Below are 26,196 nucleotides of genomic sequence, written 5' to 3'. Positions count from 1 at the left end.
GTGGTTCTAGCACGGTCGCTTAAATTGTTATAATGGCTAAATATTTGATTTTAATACATGTTATAACTTGTGTGCTTTTATTAGGTTTAAACCGCTTTTATTATTTATTTTTTTATGGAATTTCAACGTCGTAAAAATGCATTTCGAACCACGTCACAATCAATGCGCCCGTGGTTGTTAATACATTACGACTCCGTTAGGATTTGGATTTGGGTCACATAAATGCGCACCCGAATTTAAGAAGGTAATTTAATTAAATCGCGCCTAAAGAGTCTAACGCGTTATTATCCTTGGGGAAGGCAGTGAAATTCACTAAACAGTCCATCCCAAGAAATCTAAATATTTATTATGACCAATTATTGAGGGCCCCGCATTTTGCATTTGTATTTGGCAAGGCTCATCTCATTTTTATATTTTTTTTTGAAAGGATAAACCTACAGTGACTACATTTTTCTATTATGTTCGTCTCTAAAAAGGAAAGAAGAAAATATACGCTAATTAAATTACATGCTTGGCTAGCTCCGGCCTCTTATTAATTATTAGATTACAAAAGATGTTAATGGAAAATTGCACTCGAATTTGTAAGGTGGGGAATTATTTCGTGCCTTATTCCATGAGTGAACATGCCCTTTTAAAAAAATGCATACAAGATTGAAAAAATTCTAAACTCACGCTAAACGTTCTCCAAGTTGAACTTAAACTAACACATTTTAATGGGATTAATGGAATTAACTACTAGAGGATGTTGTTAATGGGGTTCAAACATTGTCCTATAAACTGCCTAATGGAATCCGATTTTGATAGAGTTAAACTCAAATGATTTAAAGCTATATTGCATTTGGCAAGATTGGAAGCAGTCTGCCTTATGTGTGTAAAATATGACTAGAGATGAAGTTTAACTATCGATATACTAACTACTTGTGCATTCCACAAATTACATAACTATATCATACAGACAACTAAACAACTATAGATCCAGTATTAAACAAACTAAGTTTCAATTAAGTACAAACTACCTAATGCATTTTCCATTGAGTTATAAACCAAAAAAACTACACAAATCTACTAACATTTTATAAAACTACAAGTACAACACCAAATGATTAAAATCCTTCGCATCTTTCATTTCATGCTCAACTTTACTGTTACATCAGTGTGAAATTCTAGTGTGTACCTGGATATTGGACACAAGGAGGAAAAGAGGAGTGATCAGTGCAGCAGCAGTGATAAAACAGCAAACAACAACAGCAGCAGTTACAAACAGAATATACCCCAGTGGACAGAACCAGAATTAACTCAATGAAGCAGTACTCAAATATCCAAACAAAAAAAAGACTCTGGAGGCTCAGTTGAGACCGGGCAGAAAGTAACTGGATCCGCAATAATAGTGGAACAAAAATTTCTGATCTTCAGACACTCAAGGAAAGAAACCCAAGTTTCAAATAGAATAAGGCAGTTAATGCTGATTTCAAAAAACAAAAAAAAAAGGTGAAGAAAAGCAGAATTTTCAGCTTCTTTCTTTGTTCTCAAATCTCTTTTGGTTCTAACCCCCTTCCCTCTCTTTCTGATTCTCACTCTGCTCTCTCTTTCTTGTTTTTGGTTCCCTTTTTTGGGTTCTCCCTCCGTTTTTCTGGTTCTCCCTCCTCTTTTATAGCCCAAACTGAACTTCTTTCCACAGCCTGTTAAAACCCATTAAAAATTGACCCCCCCTGTTCTCCCTTCTGTTTTTCCACTCACAATTTAAAAAAAAAAGTATTTCCATCAGATTCCCCTGACAACCCTCATCTCCACTATTGAAAATGGTTTTTGGGCCTTTATTAAACTAAACAAGTATGGGCACCATGAATATCTCTTGACAGCACATGCTGTCAAGTTACTTTAATCCATTAAAGAAACTATAATGCACATGTTGTCCAAAAATAAACAAACAGGGGCAACAATTCTATATCAATTCGAATTGAACTCTGAAATCTATGTTAAACTACAGCTATAGCCAATTCGAACACCTAACTTCTGGGTTGAAACTTCAAAACAAAATCAACACTAACAACAAAAACTTAGCAGAAACATTGAAGCTGAATCTAAGAACTGAAAACAAAGTTCATCAATGCTCAAACAGAAAAAGAAATCAACAAAAGCATTACCACTAATCGGAACACACACCAGGTCAAACTTCAAATCAACAGTGGCACATTATGGGAATGATTAGTTCGCAATTCCAAATTGAGCTAAATAGAATGAAGGAAATTCTGCGATAATACTGAACTTAACCAGGATCGATGAATATCAATGTCACCTATCACATATAGAAGACAAGTATGAACCAATGTCATATCTTCTAACATATAGACCTCGGATACAATCAAACAGTCTGACGAGAAGGAAAAAAAAGTACTGAACACATGACAAAAATAAATCCAAACAAAGATACGATTCAAAACAGACCAAATAAAAACTAAGAAGGAAACAAAGGAAATTAAGGAGAAACTTACTGTTCTTTCCTCAAATTTTAAAAGTATGTTCTTTCGGATTTGAGTCCTATTCAGTATTATATGTCTATTTCGTGAGAAATAGGCCTACAATACTGAATAGAAGCCAACCGATCTTGAAGCTTTGACGTGCCTCGAAACGCTGAAACCCTAGATCCGTCAGTCGACGGGTTTTGCTCATGTTCGAGCCATCTGGTTAGGGATTAAGGACGAGGAAGTAAAGGGGATTATTGGGTGTTAGTCTGGGGTTGGTTAGTGCATGTTGAGGTTTGGTTCGGATCTTCAGAGGAAGATTCGAGATGGTGTAGGTTGATTCGAACCCAATGGTTTGCAGATCCGTGTCCAGAGGGTCGAGAGGTGTTAATTTGGTGGTAACCGGCATCGTTGCCGCCGGGTTTATGGTGAGGAGATGGAAGGGCGGCGCTAGGGTTCTGAGGGTTTCGTTTTCGAGTTGATGGGGACGAAGGGGTGCAGGGGGGGGGTGTTTGGTTACGGGGAGGGAGGTGAGAGAAGAGCGTTTATATACGGGATGGGGAAGTTGAATCCTGGGCGTTGGATCAAGAATAATCAACGGCCAAGATCTTTCACTTGGGTGAAACGGCGTCGTGCGATTTAAGTGAGATTGGGTCGGTCTCTGAGGTTAAGTGGGTCGGGTATCAAGCGTGGGTATGGAGACGTGATCTTGGCCGTTGATCAGTCTGAGATCAACGGCCCAGATCAAGTATGATCAAAACGACGCCGTTTGGACGTTCTCTGAGGTTGGTTGATCTGGACCGAGCAAAAACAGTGCTTTGGGCCTGATTTTGGGTCCAATTCAAATGGCCCAATTCCGATTTCGTCCAATTTTAAACTCATTTCTTTTCTTCTTCTATTTCTAATTAAAAATCCGAATTTACAAAAATCCTAAAAATAAATTATAAAAATATGAAATTAAAATTATATCACACAAACATTAATTGATTTTTTTAGTAATAATTAACACGCAATATCATATATTAATTAAACAAAATCAACCATTAAACGATAAAAATGACAAAATTACCAAAAATAGTATTTTTTGTGATTTTCATTCATTTAAAAACCCAATATGATTTAATTAATTCCTAATGGTAGAATAAGATCCTAAATTTACACGCAACATATTTTTTGTATTTTTAATTAATAAAATGAACAATCAAAGATAAAACTACAAATAGCTATCAAAATGCCACGCAAATTCACAAAATCATACGCAAAGACAATTTGTTTTATTTTTTTCGATTTCTTTTGGAGTGATTGTCGTGGAAACAAAAATCACGTGCTCACAACACTAACTTGATTCCTTTATAGCCAAGGATATGTAGGCAACCTCGGAAGCAAGGTGCACTCAAATCTTTCAAAAATGCTTCCCACGGAGTATTCAAACTGGCAAAAATCGCTCGTATCCGCTCACTTTATCTTTGCACGAAAACTCTTCGTGTTTCCGAGCAAAGAGGGGCAGCTGTGAGCACGTAATTTTTGCCCTATATGAAGTACTCCCACAAATTCAAAACAAAATAAATTTTTTCATTATTTGCAATTTCATAGATTTTTGTAGCATTTTCTATCAATTGTTTGCATTTGTCTGTGCATGTTTATTTTATTTAATTAATAAAAAATACAAAAAATATGTTGCATTTGCATTTAGGATTAAATTTCACATTTTAGGATTAATTAACAAATTAGTTGTTTTATAAAAATAGGAAAAGTCACGAAAAATAGTTTAATTTGCACTTTTCATTTTAATTTTGAATTTTGGTAGTTTTTCCTTCTATTTGGTTTTAATTAGAATTAATTAATTTAATGTGTTAGGATTGATTTGATTTAGGATTTAGTTTGGGTTTTATTTGAGTTTTATTTGGAAATTAATTAAAAAAGAGTTTGAAATAAAAAGGATTAATTTGGAAAAGAGGAAAGGGAATTGAAGAGATAGAATGTTGGGCCAAAATTAATTGATTTTTCTCCCAGCCCAATTGAATACCCGTCCAAACCAACCAAACCCGATCCAAAACCCACTCCCAAATTACCGGTCCCCCCACTTATCCAAACGACCCCATTTCAGCAAGCAGGTGATCTGAGCCGTTAAACTCGTTAATCCAACGGTTCGGAAGTGGGGTTACTTGGTATAAAATTGTCGGAATCCCTAACCCCCCCGGATCGGTCTCTCTCATCTCATCTCACCTTCAGAGATTAAGCATAAACCCTAGTAGCCTCCCCTTTTCCCACCACCATCCACCGGCGGCGCCCGTTCCAAACACTACCAAAGTAATATCCTAGAACCCCTTCACTCCTCTCTTTCCGAATCCATAATTCTTTTCCTTCGAATGTGCCCCGAGCTCGTCGAATATTAAGTTGAAGATGAGACCTAAAAAATGTTAAACTCTAAAATCGGCCGACTTTAAGACGATTAAGACCAAAATGGACCTTGGTCATGTGTTTTCATATGAGAACACATGACTGAGACCCTTTTCGGTCAAGGTTAAGATATTGAGGAAGAAATTCAAGGTTGGTTGTCCTTGCTAGGTATTTCTGTTCGTTTATTGGTCTTGCATAATTTCTTGTTGTCATTTTGATTTCATTTTATTCTTTGTTGTATCCGTTTTCTTCTCTGCATTTTAGGTTCATCTGTTAGTCTGTCCGTGTTGCAAGTCTAGCTTAATAGCACGTTTTGATTCATTAGTTTTGTTATTTAGTTCATCACTATCTTATCTTCTGTCCATGATTTTTTTTAAAAGGTTTTTCTTGTTTATTTTTCTCTCATGATTGGTTTGGATCCCCCAACTTGGTCAGTCCTTAAATTATGGATTTTTCTTTGGTTTGAATTGGTCTTTTTAAAGAAATTTTCAAGAGTCCAAAAGTGAATTCGATCGGGGTTACAGACCCATACCAAGCTGGGCCACTTGGTCTACTTGACCCATACCCACTTGGTTTCTTTGTGTAATTTTAGGGGTTTGTGGGGGTAGTCTGGGTAATTAGACAAGGGAATCTATCAGTAACTAACTGGGGAAGCTTCTAAGAAGCTGAATTGGGGGATTAATAGGAAAATCTGATAATTGGCTAGGGATTTTTAAGCTAAAATGAGAATTTGAGAAGGGTAGAAGTGCAAATCTAACTTCTCTATTGTTGCCCTACTTCCTTGCCTATAAAGGCACACTTCCTTGCCAATTAAGCGACATGGGGGGAGGGGAAGAGAGTAAAATCCCTAAAATTGAAACGGCTAGATCCTTTGAGAGTATTCTGAATTCTCTGTATTTCTAGCTTAGAAAAATGCTTAATTCTTGCATATTTGGTATTTTCTGGTTTCATTTGGCTAGAAAATTTCTTTTCTAAGAAGATCAGAGTTCTACATCTTGGTTTCCATGGCTTGAATTTGGTTTTCTGAAGACTGGTTTGAGTTTGGCTGTTGAAGTTACTGTTTGATTGAAGCTGGGTGTTACTTTGTTGTTGTTCTGTTGACTCTTCACCCTTTCTATTTTCTTTCAATTTCCAAGTACTCCCCGTATTCCATTAACCTATGAATTGCACATCAAAGCCATGTAAACAACCTGGGTTTGCATATGAATGACAATGGATTTGAACATAGTTGCATGTCCTTTAGAGATCAGTCGTGTTTTTTTTGGTTTATTAAACTTGCCATTTGAATACTCTTCTGTGTGAATGTAGCTTATCACTCTAAACTCTAGAATTTTTTAAATTCTTGTGTATTTAATGTCTGCAATGCATGAATCCTATTAGTCAAATGTAGTAGTAGTTTATTTAGTTTGAGTGGCTTCTTTGATTACTGAAGTCACAAGGTTTTTTACTGCTATAGATGCAAATTTGGTAGGCACTTTCAGGATTTTGTTAAAACATATATGTTGAATCTTAGGTGTAGTAGCTGAACTCTTATCGATCTTGAAATATGGATACCATTAAGGAATAATGCATAGGTTGTATGGTAGTATTGTGCTGATTTTCAGTTGTTAATGAGGCCTACTGTCATGTTTTGATCACATAAGTGAAAGCAGGAAATGTTCTGATGATTGTCTTACATCAGTTTTGAATTTTGGGTTTGATTTTGATTTTACTTAGTTGGTATGTTACTTCTTCAATTGTTGGTCTGAAATCAGTAACAGTCCATGTTAATTCACAAAGTTGAACAAAACAAAAATGGAATCGTGGGCAATACACATTCGTTGGTGGACTTGTTTATTTGGACTGCCGCTTTTCACTAAGACTTGGGCTCATTCAGGCCCAAGCTTGAAGGTTCAATGTTGATTTGCCTTTGGTAGTTAGCTGGGTGCGATATTGACCCCCTTTTTAATTGTTGCTAACCTTGGATGCATGCCAAGAGATTCGAACTCGAGTCTCGCTCCTGCTTTCTCTTTAATTTGGGTCAGGATGTTTGCAAAGCAGGGATGCAGGTTTTTCATTGTTGGGCCTACCTCCTTCATACCTTTGGTTCTCTTAATTATGGCACGAGCCATTCATTGTTTTCAAATAGTCAAATCCATTTTCTCTCTTCAATCTAAATGTTCTTTCATAAGGCTAGCCTGAACTTGGATTTATTGTTTTAAATTGGTTCAAACTTTTAGCTTAAGCAGTGGTGACATTTTTCCTTGCTCCTTTAATCAATTAGTGGAGGGGAGTTGTACTAGATAACACAAATAGCTTATGGCCTCTTCAAATTTTTTAATTTTCCTTTAAAATAAGTCGAGGTGCGCCACGCCAAATAAAACTTAAAATGAGTGGCCCTCATTTATTTATTTCTTTTAAATCCTTAGAACTCGAGGTGCGCCATTTAGCAAATTTCCCATGTCCCTAGCAAAGTTAAAAACGTGTAGTTACTTTAGGCGCGTTATTTTAATAATATTACCTTTCTAAACTCGGGTGTGCATTTCATGTGACCCAAATCTAAATCTTAACAATGTTGAATAAAATGTGTTTCAGATTGCGGGTGCATTTCATGTGGTGTGGTCTAAAGACATGTTTTAGATGGCGTTGAAATCTTTCTTAACTTAATTAAAAGCGGTTTAAAGTTAAAATGCGCATAGGTTCAAAAGTGTTTTAAAATCAAGTAATAGGCCAACTATAACAGTTGAGCGACCGTGCTAGAACTACGAAACTCGGGAATGCCTAACATCTTCCCCCGGGTTAACAGAATTCTTTACCCCGATTTCTGGTTCGCGGACTGTAATACAGAGTTAATCTTTTACTCGATTCGGGATTTGAACTGGTGACTTGGGACACCATAAATTATCCCAAGTGGCGACTCTGAATTTTTAATAAATAAATAATCTCGTTTCGATTGTCACTTAAATTGGAAAAACTCTCTTATACCCTCTCGGGTGTAGGAAAAAGGAGGTGTGACACCATAAATCATTACGAAATACAATACTTATTAACTTAATAGCTCAGTATTAGCTAGTAATTATTTACAAATAAATAGTTATCATGGTATAGTATGGTGAATTATGTGTCACTTTATTAACTTGTTAAAACTTAAAAATAAATGATGCTAGAGAACCATATTTAAATTGTGAATTATGTTTTTACATAAATTCTCTTTCAAATAGAAATCATATTAAATAAAAGGAGTATTTTTAAAAATATATCAAATTATAATATCGAAATTCTTTCAAGAGTCATTACTCCTTAAGAGATACATATAAGATTTCACATTGATACGCTACTTTTGATGTTTGAGTTATAACGATGTTGCAGCTAATTGTATATTATGATATATGTCATACTTTTTGTATTATTCATAGTTGAATTACAATTTATAAGTATTTTCAATAGATTACTTGTTATAATTTTTTTATTTTAATGTATTTTTTATAATTATTTTTGATTTTATACTATCTTAAAATTCATGAAATTAGTAATATTTAAATATCTGTGGGACTTGCACCCCATGTCTCAAGGCTTACTCTTTGCCTCGTTAGAGGTAAAACGCCTCGCCTCACGCCCCCGCCTTTAAAACATTGGTTAGAACTGAATTGCAAATGCCAATACTCTCAATTTGTTTACTCCAACCATCCCAATTTGTGTGGTATTGTTTGAATGGAGACCATATTTAAAAAAAATATTTGAAATTTATAATCTTTAACAAACAATAAACATTTATATTATTATAAATTATCCTTTTAGAGTATAATTGAGAATTTTAAAATTAAATTATTTAAATATCGAAAAGTGTCAATCTTTTTTGGATAAATTAAAAAGAAAAGTATGCTACTCATATTACATGGGGTAATATTCTTTTACTATCTTTTGGAGTTTGGACTCTTTCATTAATTATTTCTGATTAGGGATGTCAATGAATCTTGAAAACTGGTTGACCAACTACTAGGTTTCTCTTGATAAAATCATAGGTTGTCATATAAATTCATAACCATACGTAATAATTGCAGTAGGTTTTAAATTTTATAAAGAAATAAAAAATATTGAATCGTACCGAATAAATTTATATATTATATATTAATTTTAAAAATAACAAGGCGTTAAATTTTTTCCTTGGACCTTGGGATTACAGAAATGGCTATAAGTGAATAGGTAATTAACACCCACAATCCCAACTCCCAAACATATTCTGCTACTTCGACTGAAGCTAAATTAATTCCAATATTTTGAGTAGCAAGCAACAAGGTATTGTATATTTTACCTCTTGCACGGTTTAAATTTCCCATATTGGATGCTTAGTCTTCTTAATAGGATCTATTCTTGATTCATAACTCAATATCTTTTCACTCATGTGATTTATATATCTGTTGTCTTTGTTTAATTTATTTTAAACTACTGTAGAATAGTGAGATGCATCTCAATTCTAGTCATCGTTCATATATTCTCTTGATTCATCACATTGCAAATTATAAGAATGTTTATAGAGTTTTGTTTAAGTCATATGCAAGTATGCGTGTTATCACATTCTAAATTTTACTAATAACTCTTACTTGACGTTTAAAAGATATAAAAAAAATTAACCAAACTGTAACGATAACGAATAGAAATGTAACGACCCGAATAGTCATTTTGCTTTCTATAACTCCATTTTCCTAAATAAGACTTCTCGTACTTGTTTTTACAGATTTATGACTTGCGAGGATGGTTGGTGTAACGACCCGACTGATCGTTCTGAGCTCTAGCGCGTCGTTCGGCAGTTTAAGGCCATGAATAGCTTCACTTCAGGCATTATGACTTGCACGCATGCTCGGAATTAAATTTTGAAAAGTTCGGAGTTGATTTGGAAAGAAAATTCTCATTTCGGAAGCTTTAAGTTGAAAGAATTTACTAAAATTTGATTTTTTTAGTAAACGACCTTGGAATCAGGATTTGAAGGTTCCTACAGGTTCGTATGATAATTTTGGACTTGGGCGTATATCCGGATCAGGTTTTGGATGACCCGTGAGCGTTTCGGCGCCTATTATGGAAGTTGACATTTTGGAAGAATTTCATAAAATTTGGGTTGCAGTGCATTTCAATGTTATCGATGTCCATTTGGGATTTCGAGTTTAGAAATAGCTCTGTATGGTGATTCTGGTATTGGGAGCGCATCTTGAAGTCGATTCGGAGGTCCGTAGGTCATTTTGGGGTCATTTGGCGAAAGTTAGAAATTTGAAAGTTTTTGAGAAGTTTGATTGGAAGTGGACCTTTTGATATCGGGGTCGGATACCAATTCCGGAAGTTGGAGTATATCTGTAATGTCGAATGCGACTTGTATGCAAAATGTGAAGTCAATCGGACGTGATTTGATAGGCTTCGACATTGAATGTAGAAGTTTGAAGTTCTAAAGTTCATTAAGCTTGAATTGGGGTGTGATTCATGATTTCGATGTTGTTTGATGTGATTTGAGGCCTTGAGCAAGTTCGTGCCATGTTTTGGGACAGATTAGTGTGATTGGATGGGGTCCCGGAGACCTCGGATGTGTTTTGGATTATTTAGGGCTAATTTGGATGCTGATATACTAATATCTGGTGTTGTTCTTCGCGTTCGCGAAGAAGGATTTGGCTTCTGGGATTTTGTTCTTCGTGTTCGCGATGAGACTCTCACATTCGCGAAGAAGGAAATCTCTGTTGCAAGGGTCTGACTTCGGAGGCTCATATCTCGCAATCTATAAGGAATTTGGAGATGATCCAAAAATGAAAATTGTAGTCCTTTGTATCTAATTTTCAGAAAAGTAAACTATTTGTCCTTTAGAGTTTTGTATGAAAAGTTATCACCATTATACTAAAGGCTGTCTGAAAAGAGTTTGAGAATGGCTTTCGAGAATTTTGTTCATCGCGAACGCGATGGGAGGCCCGCGAACGCAAAGAAGGGTTTCCTGGCAGTGTATAAGTTCGTAAAAATGGGATTGGCTCATTTTATCACATATCCTCCATGGGAGACGACCTAGGAGCAATTTTGGAGCCCCATCTTCATCATCTATGTCAGGTAAGTGATTCCCACCTATTGCAAGTTAATTACTTGGATTATATCTAGATTTTAATATGAAATATCATGGGAAATTAATGAAAATTTAGGGTTTTTAAGAAAAACCTAGAAATTTATATTTTTTGACTTTGACCACGAAGTTGAACATGGAACTTGGAATAAATATATATTTGAATTCGTGGTGTTATGGTTAAAGTTTATCTTCCAAAATTTTCGAATTCCAGGCACGTGGGCCCAAGAATGATTTTATCGACTTTTCAAGCGAAGTTAAAAATTGTTGTAAATAGGATTATAATGGGTATTTGAATATATATTAATGGGTATGCATAATTATTGACTAGTTTTGCAGCATTGGACATCAGTTTGAGTCATCGGAAGGGCTTGGGAGCCGGTCATGAAACTTCGGAGCGAGGTAAGGCTCCTTTCTAACCTTGTAAGAGGGAATTAACCCCATAGGTGAACTAAATTATTATGTGCTTCTATTTGTGTGGGCTACGTACGCATAAGATGACGAGAGTCCGTACGTAGTTACTAGTTATGCCTATGTCCGGGTAGTCTTAGGCTTACATCATGCCTTGCTGATATTGTTGTTGATTTATGTTTATTTTTTGCCTTGAGAAGAAACAAGATTGAGTTTGCTTATTAAATGTTTTTGAAAGGATTCAAAATTGAGGAAAAATTGGGAACTTAAAAGTTTTCACCTGAAATTCGTAATTTGAAAAGAATTGAGGAATACTTTAATAATTTAAGAAATCTATGTATAACCGCGTCGCACGTATGATCCGTGAGCGGGATAATTCCTTAAACTTGTATTTGACCGCGTCGTAAGTATGATTCGCAAGAGGGGAAATCCCTTAAACTTAAATTTGACCGCATCACAAGTATGATTCATGAGCGAGGTAACTCCTTCTACTACTCTCATGGGAGCGGGCCGATCGCGTCGCCAGGTTAATAGATACATCTATGGTTCACGTCGTTCGACCCTCGGCAGTGCACATTTTACTTTTATATTGGATCGGGCCATATGTCTCGGCATTTCCTATATATATATAAAATATCCTCATGGAATCGTGCGTAATATTTGGCAAGAAGCCAGTGTATCAAAGGGTTTTTCCCTGATTTTAATTATGACAACTTTTTTGATGAAATCCACTGTATCTATATATATGCTCCGGTTACGGAGGGGACTTGCTAGTTGAGAGCTTGAGAAAATCGTAAAAAGAGGAATTGTACCATGTATTTTATACTTGTTTGTTTCATATATTTACTCTATTTCATATTTATTCACTTTCTTACTGCACCTGATATTATTGGACCACTAGTAAGTGTCGAAGTCGACCCCTCGTCACTATTTTTTCGAGGTTAGATTGGATACTTACTGGGTACACGTTGATTTCGTACTCATACTACACTTGCTGTACATTTTGTTGTACAGAAACATGTATGTCTAGTGGCCTCGTGGGGGCGGCGACATGATTGATACGGAGACTTAGGTGAGTTTCATCTTATGAGATGATCCGCAGCCAGCAGAGCCTCTTTCGGAGTATTTGCATTTTCTTTTCTGTCCAATTTGTATTTCGAGCAATTATTGTATTTTATTTTATTTCTTAGTAATTGTTCGTGCACTTTTGACATCGGGTTCTTGGATGATGATGGGATATTCAGTAATGAAATGGTAAATATTTTTATTCATTTTGTAAAGTTTACCTGTTACTAGTGGAATTGAAGGAAACTTTATGATTTCAAAAATATAAAAAGAGAATTTAATTAACTATTTAGTATTGGCTAGCCTGACAACGTCTTGGGCGCATCACGACATTTAATGGATTTTGGATCGTGATAGTTGGTTCGGGATTTGGAAGAGTTTGGGTTTAAATCAGAACACTTGGTTCCTTAAGATTGGTTTAAAAGGTCAAGTTTGACTTTAGTCAACGTTTCGAGTAAACGACCTCGAAATCGGGATTTGACGGTTCCAATAGGTTCGTATGATAATTTCAAACTTGGGCGTATGCCTGGGTTGGGTTTTGGTTGAACGGGGGCATTTCGGCGCCTAATAGTAAAAGTTGGTTCTTGAATGTTTTAGAAGTTCCTTAAATTTGGTTTAGAGCGGGTTTTGATGATACTGTGGTTCAAATAGGATTCCGAGACTGAGAATAGTTCCATAATGTCATTTAAGACTTGCACGCAAAATTTGGTTTCAATCCGAGCAATATAAGTGTGTTTCGGCACATTGGAAATAATTGAAGAACTTGAAGTTCATATGTTTGACTCATTTAGTTTTAGGGTGTGATTCTTAGTTTTAATGTTGTTTCGGGTCCCGAGGGTTCGAGCGAATCAGTTTTATCATTCCAAACTTGTGGGTATGTTCGGGTGGGGGCCCGAGAGTCAATCGAACAAGGCTCAGACTAAGTTGAAAAATTTGAGCAAAAGTTGAAGCCCCAGCTTCTGTCATAACTTCACCTACGGTTAGTAAGCCGCAGGTGCGAGCTCGCAGGTGCAGGCCTTGACTAGCAGATGCAGCCAAGGGTGGGCAGCCTAGAACTGCAGATGCGGCCCCTCCTCCATAGAAGCGGCCCCAGCCAGCCTAGTGAATTCCGTAGAAGAGGCCATTGTCCGCAGATGTAAGGGCACAGGTGCGGCCCATGACCGCAGGTGCGGTAATCGCTGAAGGTAGTGGCCTTCATTTAATACGGGTCTTAGACATTTTTTGCTCATTTCACTCTATTGTTGGGCGATTTTAGAGCTTCTTGAGGGGGGTTTTGCACCAAACTTTTGGAGGTAAGTAATTCCTACTATATGTGAGTTAAATACTTAGATTTAGGGTAGATTAACATGTAAAGATTAGTGAAAATAATGGGATTAGAGGAAAACCTAGGGTTTGGCAAGAATGAGATTTTTACCACGAAAATTATCATGAAACTTAGTAATAATCATGTATTTATGTTCCTTAGTTTATGGGTAACAACTTCCTTCGAAAATTTCCGAGATATGGGCACGTAGGCCCGGGGTGAACTTTAGGAATCTTACCTTTGGGTTGGATAATCCCTTTAATAGCTAGAATATGAACTTGTGAACCTATAATGGTTGGTTTTACACTATTTGAATAGTTTTGTATTGTTCAACTACGGTTTGAGGGTTTAAGCGCATTCTTGAGTTGGAAGTAGGCTCGAAATGAGGTAAGTCTCTTTTCTAACCTTGTAAGAGGGAAATTTCTCCGTATGTGAACTTAATTAATATGTGTTTATTTATGGGGGATACGTACGTACGAAGCGACGAGAGTCCGTACGTAGATACTATTTTTTTATGTCTGGGTAGTTCTAGGTTTACACCATGCTTTGTGGATACTATTATTTGATTATATGTGCTAATTGTTATGAAAGGAATTAAGTTGAGGAAATTCTAAGGATTTAAAGGCTTCGAGTTGGATTTTCTTCATTTTTGAAAAGAGTTATGATTTAAATGATAAAATTATGTTTAACCGCATCACACGTATGATTCGCGAGCGGGGTTATGTTTTTACCGCGTCGCATGTCTGATTCGCGAGCGGGGTGAAATAGATGCATCTATGGTTTGCGTCGTTCGACCCTCGGCAATGCACATTTACTTTTATGCTGGATCGGCCGAACGTTTTTGGTGGTATTTGTGTGTGATAATAGAATTGGAACTCTTTATAGTTGTATGCTTTGTTGATTGAAAGGCCACGTGTTTTAAATAAAGAAAGTAGCTTGACTTCTTAAATATGATAGAAGGGTTTCTTAGTTATCATTCTTGTTTGAGCTTGATTGTATCTACATACATTATGCTTTAAGAATTAGAACTTCATATTATTATATTGTTGGCCCTAGTAAGTGTCGGTCGACCCCTCGTCACTACTTCTTCGAGGTTAGACGAGATACTTACTAGGTACATATTTTTGTGTACTCACGCTACACTTATGTACTTGAATGTACAGGATTTAAGGTAGGTGCATCTGACCATCAATGCGGCGTGTAGATTTGACTCCTCAGCTTGAGACTTCCCGGTGAGCTGCCCTTTTGATCCGTTTTGCAGCAACTGGAGTCTCTCTTATGTCTTTATTTTCCTGTCTATTTCCTTTCCAGTTAGTAGGATAGTATGATTTTATATATTTTACTAGATTGCATGTATACTTGTGACACTGGGTCTTGGCACACACATTAGTAGACTTATGATTTTTTGTTTACTTTCATGATTTAAATTCGAAACTATTGCTTCCATTTATGTATGCTTAAACATTAAACTCTTAATTTATTTTTATAAATAAGGAGAAGTTATCACGTGCTAATTATTTAAACGAGAATTCACTAGTTAATTAGCGTTGGCTTGCCTAACAACGGTGTTGGACGCCGTCACGACCTAATATGGAATTTGGGTCGTGACAATATGGTATCAGAGCACTGGGTTCACGTATGTCTCACAAGTTATGGGCAAACCTGGTAGAGTCTTGCGGATCGGAACGGAGACGTCTGTGCTTATCTTCGAGAGGTTATAAAGTGTTAGGAAACTTCTCCTTATTCATCTTCTATCGTGCAGTTGATGGTATACTAAATTTCCTTCTTCTATTCTCTCACAGATGGTGAGGACGCGTACGGCGGATGTTCCAGACCCCGGAGAGCTGCTCTCCCTATTGATTGAGGCCGAGGCAAAGGCCGGGGGAGGGCATCAGCCCGAGGTAGGGGACGGGGGCATCCTAGAGCTGCCCCAATAGCACCACCAGCGAATCCAGTGGAGGATCCCGTCATCGAGGAGTAGGGTGAGGTGCTTGTTCCAGAGCTAGCCCCGGTAGACTTAATGACAAGACCGAGCTTTCAGGAGGTCATGGGCCGTATGCAGCGATTCATGGACACTATGACTTAGGCTGGTTTATTTCTAGTAGACCCAGCCACATCTCAGGCAGGAAGGGGAGCACAAACCCCTACTACTCAGGCTCCTAGGCATGTAGCTATCGTATATCATGCTCCAGGTACACTACCCGCGGGCGGTGCCTAGCCAGTTGCCACAGAAGTACTTGAGCCTAGACCAGCTACGGACGGTGATCCATAGAAGCTACTAGACATATAGACTAGGCTACACCCTCCCATCTTCGGGGGTGAGCGACATGAGGACCCCCAGGACTTTATTGATCAATGTAGGAACAGACTGCACAATATGAGGATATTGAAGTCCCATGGAGTAGATTCACCGCCTTCCAGTTAGAGGGCAGGGCCCGTAAATAGTAGCAGTCTTACCTTCTTGCCAGATCAGTAGGTTCTCCTCCCATGACATGGGATCAGTTTACATGACTTCTATTGGACAAGTATATTCCGCCCTCTCAGAGGGAAGAGTTGTGGTGTCAATCCGAGCAACTCAAGCAGGGTCAATTGTCCGTGATCGATTATGAGGCAAGATTTTATGAGTTGTCTCGCCATGCACTTATGATACTTCCTACGGACGCAGAGAGAGTGTGGAGATTTGTTGTAGGACTACACCCCGGTATTCGGGCTAGCATGGCCCGAGAGATTGAGATGGGGACTGATTATCAGCTAGTGGTGGAGATTTCTTGGAGTATTGATGGCTATCGCCAAAGGGGTAGAGAGCAGATGCAGTAGGACAATAGTTCCCCAACTAGGGGCAGAGGTCAGTTTGGGAGGGGTCAGCCCAGCAGGCCCACATATCCAGCACCACCACTGTAAGCACGTGATTTTTGACCCTCCCCGAGAATTTTCACATTTTTAGCGTGAATATGTGAAATTGGGTCTAGTATAGCTATTTTAACTATTTTTACTTTATTTCGTTGCAAAAAGAAAATTTCAAAAAAATATATATATAAATTTTAGTTTATGTATCTCTCATAAACTTGAAAAATACAAAAATTGCACTTTATTTTTGTACTTTATATAATTTCGAAAATTACAAAAAAATATAGCTCTATTAATGTTTGCAGTCATTATAACTTTGAAAAATACAAAAAAATATTACTTCATATTTTATCTTAATATTTAAAAAACGAAAATTACAAAAATAGTTTTATTAATATTTTGTAGCTATTTTAAATCTTGAAAAAATATTTAAAAAATATATAGTTTTGTTTGAATACTAGTCTTATTTTTGGTAGTTATTTTGCTTACATAGGACTAGTTAAGCAACGTTTTCCTATTTCTCGGGTCCGGGCAAAAGAATAATATTCGGGTTCAAACTACCCGGTTTTAGGCCTAATTTTCGGACCTAGCCCATAATAAACCGTGTCCAGGACACGTGGGGAACCCCACCACGCGTGGGGGACATATGCCTTGAACCCCACCACGCGTGGGGCTCATTTTTATGGGCATTGTGTTACAAAACACGGACAAAAGGCCAAAGGAACGAAGGGAGGATTTGGAAAATTTTGGGCAAGGAATACTGTTCATCTTCTTCTTTGAGAAGAAGAAGACGAAACCCTACTAGCTCACTCCTCCTCAACCCATCACCTTCCCCCACCGATCTCCACGTCCAAACACCAACCAAACGACACCATAACCACCAGCTGACCCCTCCCCGTCAGCAACCCGACGCTAGACCACCAAACAGGCCCGTCGTCAACCTCCAAGCAGCCCGCCACTAGCAACCTCCATTACCACCATCGTTGCCCGGCCAGCTGACCCCTCTCCGTCTCGCCTGCGTCGTCCAAACTACCACCCTCCTCCTCCATCACCACCGTCCGACACCACCACAAACGATCCCCTCTCCGCCCCACGACCAACAGCTTCTGCCCAAAACCACCATCAACACCCCATGAAACCACCTACTGCCTGCAGGTCCTCCATGAACGACCACCCAACTCCTCCATCGTCTACCACTGTCTAAACGCCATAACCATCGTCAACCACCATCTTCTCACGTCGCCACCAGCTTCCTCAGCATCGTCAAACCACCCAAACTGCCTACGACCCTTCCTCCTCCTCCTAGCTCCATCGTCGACAGCCTGTCACAACCAACTCCCACCTCCATCACCACCTGCTGAACCAAGCAGCCTCACGACCATTTTTCTCCTTCGCCGTAGCCAAGAACCAGTCCGCCATTTTCAGTCTGACGAGCAGCTATTGCTGCATGCCAAGCAGTCGTAGTTGCGTCTCCGAGCAGTGGTGGGTTGCTGCGATCTTGCTTGGCCGAGTTTTCTGTTTTCCGTCGAGGTCGACTTTGGTTCGTCGAGGTCCGGTACGTCGAGGTGCTGTCCGAGGTTCCGTCGTTGTTCTTCGTTCAGAGAGGTCCGGCTTGAGTTCCGTCGGAATCGAGTTTGTCGTTCTGAGTTTGTCGAGGTGCAAAGGTTAGTAAACCTCGATGTATTAGATAAATAAACTTTACGTTGAATGTTTGAGATGCAATATAAAAATTGGTATGGAAATTTTCTGCCTATGTTTCATTGTCTGCATTTTGGTTCATTTTCATGTTATGTTATTCTTGTTTATTTGATGTCGTTTAATTAAGTTGGACTAGTCGTTCTATGACACAAGTTTGACGTTAATCTGTTCGTCCTTTCCTTTGGTTAGGTCATTCGAAAAAAATAGTATTAGTGCATGCTGTTACTACTACCGAAACACTCATTCACTAAACTCCTTTCATTAAACTTCTAACAAGTCATGGGATTTTAGTTGTAAAGAGGCCGTAAGTTTTAGTATTGTTAAAGACATAAAAATGGCATCCTTTTAAAAAATAAAAAATAAAAATAATAATAATAATAATAATAATAATAATAATAATAAAGAATAAAATGAGACGAGCCTCGCCGAATAAAAGGGACAAATTGCGGGGCCCTCACAAAATATATGTATTAAATACTTAGATTCCGGGATGGGCCGTTTAACAAATTTCACGGCCCTCCCCAAAAATAATAATGCGTTGGTTGCTTTAGGCGCGTCTTAATAATGTATCTCCCTAAACTCGGGTGCACATTTATGTGACCCAAATCCAAATCTCAACGAAATCGAAATATGTCTCTAATCACGGGTGCATTGATTGTGACGTGGTTTGAGATGCATTTCCATGACGTTGCAAATTCCTTTAAATAAATAGAATGAGACGAGCCTCGACAAACAAAAATGCAAATTGCGGGGCCCTCAGTAAATACTTGTTTAAAATTACTTAGAATTCAGGAGGGTCGTTTAGCGAATTTCACGGCCTCCGCAAAATAATGACGCGATAGTCTCTTTAGGCGCGTGTTTAATAATTTACTTTCTTAAAACTTGGGGTGTGCATTTCATGCGACCCAAATCCAAATCCCAAAACGTCAAATAAAATATGTTCCGGATTGTGGGTGCATTTCATGTGACGCAGTCCAAAGACCTATGTTTTAAGCGACGTTCACATTCTCGTAAAAACAATAATAATAAAGCGGTTAAAAGATAAAATTTGCACATAAGTTCATATTGTATTTAAAATCAGATAATCAAGCCAAATATAACAGTTGAGCGACCGTGCTAGAACCACGGAACTCGGGAATGCCTAACACCTTCTCCCGGGTTAACAGAATTCCTTATCTAGATTTCTGGTACGCAGACTGTAATATAGAGTCATTCTTTTCCTCGATTCGGGATTAAAATTGGTGACTTGGGACACCCTAAATCTCCCAAGTGGCGACTCTGAAATAAATAAACCAATCCCGTTTTGATTGTCCTTTAATTGGAAAAAACTCCCTCGTGCCCCCTCGGGTGCGTAAAAAGGAGGTGTGACAGCTCTGGCGACTCCGCTGGGGATTTAAACCCAGAACCACTGGTTTAGGGTTAAGAATTCGAGCTTAGAATAATTGTTATTATTTGGCTTTATTTATTATCTGATTTTTACATGTTTGAGCCTAATGTGCTAAATGCTGCTTTTACTGCTTTGATATTACGTGAACTGTATATAAACTGTGCCGAAACCCCTATACTTTCTGAGTCTTCTAAATCATGAAGAAGGGCATACTTCGTATGACTTCTTTTCTGTATAGCGTCAAACCCCAATTTAGAACGAGGTTCGAATAAGTTGCTAAGCCGGTGAAGCTTCTGTATTCCCGGTACGCTGCCCCCCCTTGGCTCGAGCTGTCCGCTCGGGTAAGCCAGGTCTAGAACAAACACCCAGGTTTTTGAACCTAGTATAACAAAGCCACATGCCGGATCCCTAGTAGGAACGTTTATTTGCATCATGTGCATTTGACTTAGGGGACTCAACATAGGGGTTGGGTCCGTCTAGGACAAGCAACCTGAAAATAATAGACAATCTTTCGGCATCCTATGTGCTACATGTTGTATTTAGTCAAGGGCGTATGGGTCATTTGGTCATTTCCAGCATGATGTTATTTTAATCAAAGCATGGGGAACATTTGTGGAATCCAAGAAGCCTTGGAATTCCCTATGTCCCCCACGCTTGCTTTTTGGGAAAGCACATGGGGAACATTTGTGGAATCCAAGAAGTCTTGGAATTCCCATATGTCCCCCACGCTTCATATGTTGGGAAAAGCGCATGGGGAGCATTTGCGGAATCCAAGAAGTCTTGGAAATCGTTATGTCTCCCATGCCACATTTTTGAAAGAAATAATAAATATAAAAGAATAAAATTACAAATAAAACAAAACATGAAAATTCAAAAAGATTTTGTATGTTTTCATTATTTTCCACAGATTAAAAAAAAATCGTGAAAAAGAGGAGAAAAAATGACAGTGTAGAGATATAACCACTTATTTTTAGAGAAAAATCAATGTCCGAGTAGTATCGAAACTCTGCCGAAATTTTGAGAAAATGAAAATGAATGTCTTATTAGTTTGTTTTATTAAAGCAAAGGAAAAGTAGAAAAAATAACCATTGTTTTGTCTTATTTTTATTTAAAAAAAAAACATTAATAGAAAAGAAAATTGTTTGTCTTGCCATAAAAATGAAAAAAAGAGTCTTGTTTTTAAAATATGTGTTATTTATTTGTTTATGAAAATGATAAAATTAAAATAATCCAAAAATATTTTCTCCATTATTGACTTCTTTAGGAAGTCTTTCTAATTGTTTTCAAAAAAAATAGTATAATATAAAATAAATAAAAAAATCCGAAAATATTTTGATTCTTTTTCAAAATTGAAAAGAAAATTCAAAATCCAAAAAAAAAATATTTTGAGAAGCATTTCTCTTATTAAAAGCAAAATTCCGAAAAATATTTTCTTCTTCTTCTTTAGAATAAAGAAAAAAAAAGAGCAAATGAAAATTCAAAAATATATCTTAGAAGTGTTTCTTGTAAAAAGAAAATCAATCAAAAAATGCTTCCTTTCTTCTTTTAAGGTAGTTCATTTGCCCGAACTACGCGGGTTTGATTCTCACCGGATGTGAGATACGTAGGCAACCCTCATCGGGTCCAACCCCACCTTTTGCTAAAAAAGCCAAAAATAAATAATAATAATAAAAAAAATATACATGTCAAATTTTAGTTTTTGTCATAAAGAAGTCGGGTGACGTTGTTTTATCAAGACATAGCCGAACGTTCCCGAAAGGGACGCCAGAAGGCTGACTTTGCATAAACAGCCACCTTTTGGGTCATTTTTTAAGACTTGGTCCAATTGACCCACACAGCCTTAAAAATCTTCGTCCCCGAGACGTCAAAAGGCCGTGTTTGCAATATTGACTTTTCTAAATTCAAAAAACGATAAAAAGAGTCATAAATAAGCCAGGTGATTCTGCTTTGTCATAAATAGCCGAATGTTCCCGAAAGGGACGCCGGAAGGCTGACTTTGCATAAATAGCCACCTTTGGGTCATGTTTAGGATTGTTGGTTTAGTTGACCCACACAGCCTTATAAATCTTCGTCCCCGAGGCGCTAAAGGGCCGTGTTTGCAACACCAGGTTTTTATTGCAATTTGAAAAAAAAACAAAGAGTCAGCGGTTAGGTGAATACCGTTTGAATTTTAGTCAAAAATAAGTCGAGCCAGCTTCGGCCGCGTCTTAAACCGTTCTTGCCGAAATAGCCTTAGAGTATCTTTCAGTTGTCGAAAGGTTATTTTCGTAAAAGAATGGACAAGTTTGTAAAGTGTCGAAATAATCCTCCCCGGCCTCAAAATTCATGTGAAATTTGGAAGGGGCCACATTTGCAAAAAATAACCATTTGGTTGCATTTGTCGAACAGAGAAAGGGAGCTGGAATTTTGTTTTTGAGTCTACCAATCTTTTGATTAGAACATGCGGGTTGTTTGATTTTCAAGTTTGCGGGTCATCTTTAAATCCTTGAAACCCAGTTTGTTTCAATATGAAAATTGGAAAAAAAAATGTTCATTATTGTTTATCTTTTATTGGTCCGAACTACGCAAGGTATGATTCATGCGGGGTCATGATACGTAGGCAATCTCCATAAGATTCGACCACAACAAAAAGAAAAAGAAAAATCGAATAAATAAATATATATATATATATATATATATTGATAATAATAAGGACCGACTGAGTCCATTCTAACATATTTGGTTTTGAATTGTGAAGAAAGTTGAGGTGGTTGGTTTGTGCCTCAAAGAAAAATGACAACTAACGTCGAAGCTGTTACAAGTGCTCCAGAGACTCAGAGTCGGAGGGTTCCTCGTCATGAGTCACAATTTGCGACACAACAAGAGCAGTACCACTCTCCTGAGTACCACTCGTACTCGTTTGATCTTGCTGCAAAAACTGAGAAGCCTGCCCGAAAGATGGTACAGGAAGAAATGACCCAAAGAGTGAAAAGCTTAGAACAATGGTTGGAAAACATGCAAGGGTTGGCAGGCCAAAAGAGTGTTGCCTTCAAAGATCTATGTATGTTCCCCGATGTCCACTTGCCGCCTGGTTTCAAGACTCCAAAATTTGAAAAGTACGATGGGCATGGAGATCCCATAGCCCACCTGAAAAGGTATTGCAATCAACTGAGAGGTGCATGAAGAAATGAAAAATTGTTGATGGCTTATTTTGTGGAAAGCCTTACGGGAGTAGCCTCCGAATGGTTTATGAATCAAGACACGTCTCGCTGGTATGTCTGGGATGACATGGCACAGGCCTTTGTCAGACAGTTCCAATACAACATCGACATTCCCCCAGACCGCATGTCCCATTCAAACCTGAAGAAGAAACCAAGTGAAAGTTTCAGGGAATATGCCATAAAATGGAGAGAGCAAGCAACTCGAGTTAAGCCGCCCATGGATGACCACGAGCTAATCATTGTTTTCCTTCAAGCGCAAGAGCCAGATTACTTTCAAAACATGGTGTCCACAGTTGGCAAAACCTTCTCGGAAGCGATCAAAATTGGAGAAATGGTAGAGAATGGTCTTAAGACAGGCAAAATTATAAGTCAAGCTGTTCTTAAAGCCGCAACTCAGGCTGTCCGGGTTGAGTCAGATAATCTCAGCGACACAAATGAGGAGATTGAAGAAATCATGATGACATCAGGGTCTAGAAGAGGTCCCAGGAGAACATCTCGAAGGTATGAGCAGCCTCCTCAGATTTTCTATGGCTCCCCTGAGCAGTATTATCCACCTCAGGACGCTCAATACTCTGTCGCTCCACCTCAGTATGTTGTCCAGCCATCAAAACACCCCAGGAGGCGAGCACGAGCATCACAAAATCTCCAGAAGTCTCCACAAAATTTTCAGGTGCCCTATAACCCACAGCCAAGCCAGTGGTATAAAGGGGAACAAAGGTTGAAAGATAATTTTACACCAATAGGAGAGTCCTATGAAAGCTTATTTGAGAAATTAAAGAATCATGACATGATTGCACCTATTCCTCCAAATCGTGTGGACCCACGTGCAAGAAGCTTTGACCCTTCTAAAAGGTGTGAATACCATTCCAATGTCCAGGGGCACAATGTTGAAAGCTGTCGGGATTTGAAAAGAGAAATAGAAAGAATGATCCAAGAAGGGCGGATTGTGATCAATAACAGTGACATGGAGCACTCGAACCCTATCGAGAACTTGTTGACAGAGGGTGACGATGTTGAAGCGGGTAATGGTCTTGGCAGTATTGATGCAAAGCTCAGTGGCTAAGATGCCAATTTTTTGGGGAGGACGCTTCGTTCCTTGGTCAGCAAGAGAGAAGCTTGTGGTGGCTTATTTTGTGGTCATTTCTGTTGTTCGGATTATTAAGGTTGTAATTGGGATTTTGTCATGTGTCAAACCTTCTTATCTTTCCATTTTGTCATAGCAGTTTGTTTAAATTTTGTCCAGTTTGTGTTAGGATTTTATTCTGGTTGTTTTGTTTGTTTTATTATTCAAACCATTTCGCCGGTAGTCTAATACAAAGTCGGTCTTTTGTTAGTTCCAGTCGTCTTTTGTTTAGTCCTTTTATCATTTCATTCAATGCCGATTCTAGGGACATGACATGCGCACACACTTTGGGCCTAGTCTTTAAAGCTAATCATAAAACCCTGGAAAGGCGATCAGACCATTTAAAGAAAATAAGGACGGTTTGAGATTATTCAGAGCCCGAGTCATGTGGAACTGGGGCAAGTTAAGCACAAAGAAAACCGTTAAAAACAAGATTCGCCAATTTGGCATGAGGGTCGGTCATGATAATGAGAGTGTCGCCCAACGGTGCTTAGAAATGACAAAGGAAAAATAAAATGTTTAACACAATTGTCAAGTCCAGCACCATCAGAAGAGACTACAAATTTAAAGTGTGCGCTTGGCATGTTTTGAAGACTGAAATGACGAAGGCATTTTGTTCTGCTACCTAAACACTTTATCCTTCGTTACCCCTTTTTTAGCCTTATTTATTTTTCTTTCATACCCCTCGTTCGGAATCAGCAACAACAAAAAAAAGAGAAAGAAAGAAAACAACAACAAAAAAAAAAGATAAGAAATGAGTGAAAAGAAAGTCGGAATGAAAAGAGGAAGTGGGAACTACGTTTGACCTGATTCCTCAAAGAGGATACGTAGGCGCTTCACGGCTCGGTCATAGTTTTGAAAAAAATGAAAAAAAATTAATTAAAATAATCCCCAAGCAAGAAACTGGGGCAAAGGTTGCGTTTGTTGTAAATAAATCTAGTTCCGAAGGTTGTAATTAATAACCCAAAATCCATTCATTTTAGAGCCTTTTATACCTTTTCTTTCCAGCCATATCCAAAAACTCACATTACGGTCCAAAGAAATACCTTCTGATCAGTTTTCAAAAAATGTCAAGTCAGACAAATGAAGAGTCTTACCGACGAACATAACATTCTGTTCCACAGCAGAAAGGACTCTAATCTCCAATAGAAAGAGTCATACCAGCAACACTCCAAATCCCCAGCTGGAGAGAGATATAAAACGAGAGAGTCTTATTGGTGGAAACCTTCACAGGCACCATAAGGCGATGAAAGCTGAGAGAAGAACCCAAAAATGAGAGAGACTTGATAGTGAAAACCCTTCGGGCCCTACAAGTCGAATAAGATTGAGAATCAGAGGGGGAATCGCCAATTGAAGATCTTAAAAGATGATTGACGGCGGAGGATAGGCCACATACGCATGTCATGGCCATTAGAGTCGGTATCTGCGTTTGATAGATTTTTATTTATAGTTTCTTTTGTAAAAGAGTCATTCGTTTCCTTTGTCTTTTTATTTTGTTTCTTTTATCTTTCTCCTTTCATAGAAAAATTCCCCAATAGAGTTTGTCGGGCCAGAACAAGTATGAAATGACTTCAAATATGCCATCAGCTTTTCAAGATGAGATCTGACTAGTACATCCAAATGGTATAGTCAGCAAGGAACAAGCGCGAGGCCAGCGTCAATAAAGATATCCCCAGCAAAAGGGAATTGACAAAAGGATTGACGAGCGTCAAGAGAGATATCCTTGCCAAACCCAAGGTTATAAACCTCAAAGGCCAAGGCCCATGAACAAAGCAAGGAAAGCAGTGAGCATGATTTGGCGAAATCCATACTAGACTAAAAGGTCGGGGAAATGCCAGTTTCCGAGCTATGCCACAAAAGAAGAGGGATATCCCCATCAGAAAGGGATTGTACCCAGCAAATAAAATCGTCCCCAACAAGTTGTGCAACGCAAAGCAAGGAAGGAAAAGAGGAAAAGCCATCCCGTTGGGAGTATCACAACCAACCACCATGTTTTAAACTAACAATTTTGTTTGATTTGAAACAGGTAAAGGAAATGGCATTGATGCCAGAACTGCATGCCACAAGGGATATTATCAAACTGGGGCAGAAAATTTTCCTTCCATTTAGAAAATTTTCTGGAAGTCAGGTACCCCCAGCTGATAACATTTTACCCCCAACAGGTAAGTAGATCAAGGGATGTAGTCTTTGAAGGAAGAAGCTATCCAAAAACAAAACAAGAAAAAAGAAAAAA

This window comes from Nicotiana sylvestris, chromosome 2 (assembly GCF_000393655.2).
Source record: "Nicotiana sylvestris chromosome 2, ASM39365v2, whole genome shotgun sequence".
NCBI lineage: Eukaryota > Viridiplantae > Streptophyta > Magnoliopsida > Solanales > Solanaceae > Nicotiana > Nicotiana sylvestris.
Note: the sequence above shows the minus strand (reverse complement) of the source record.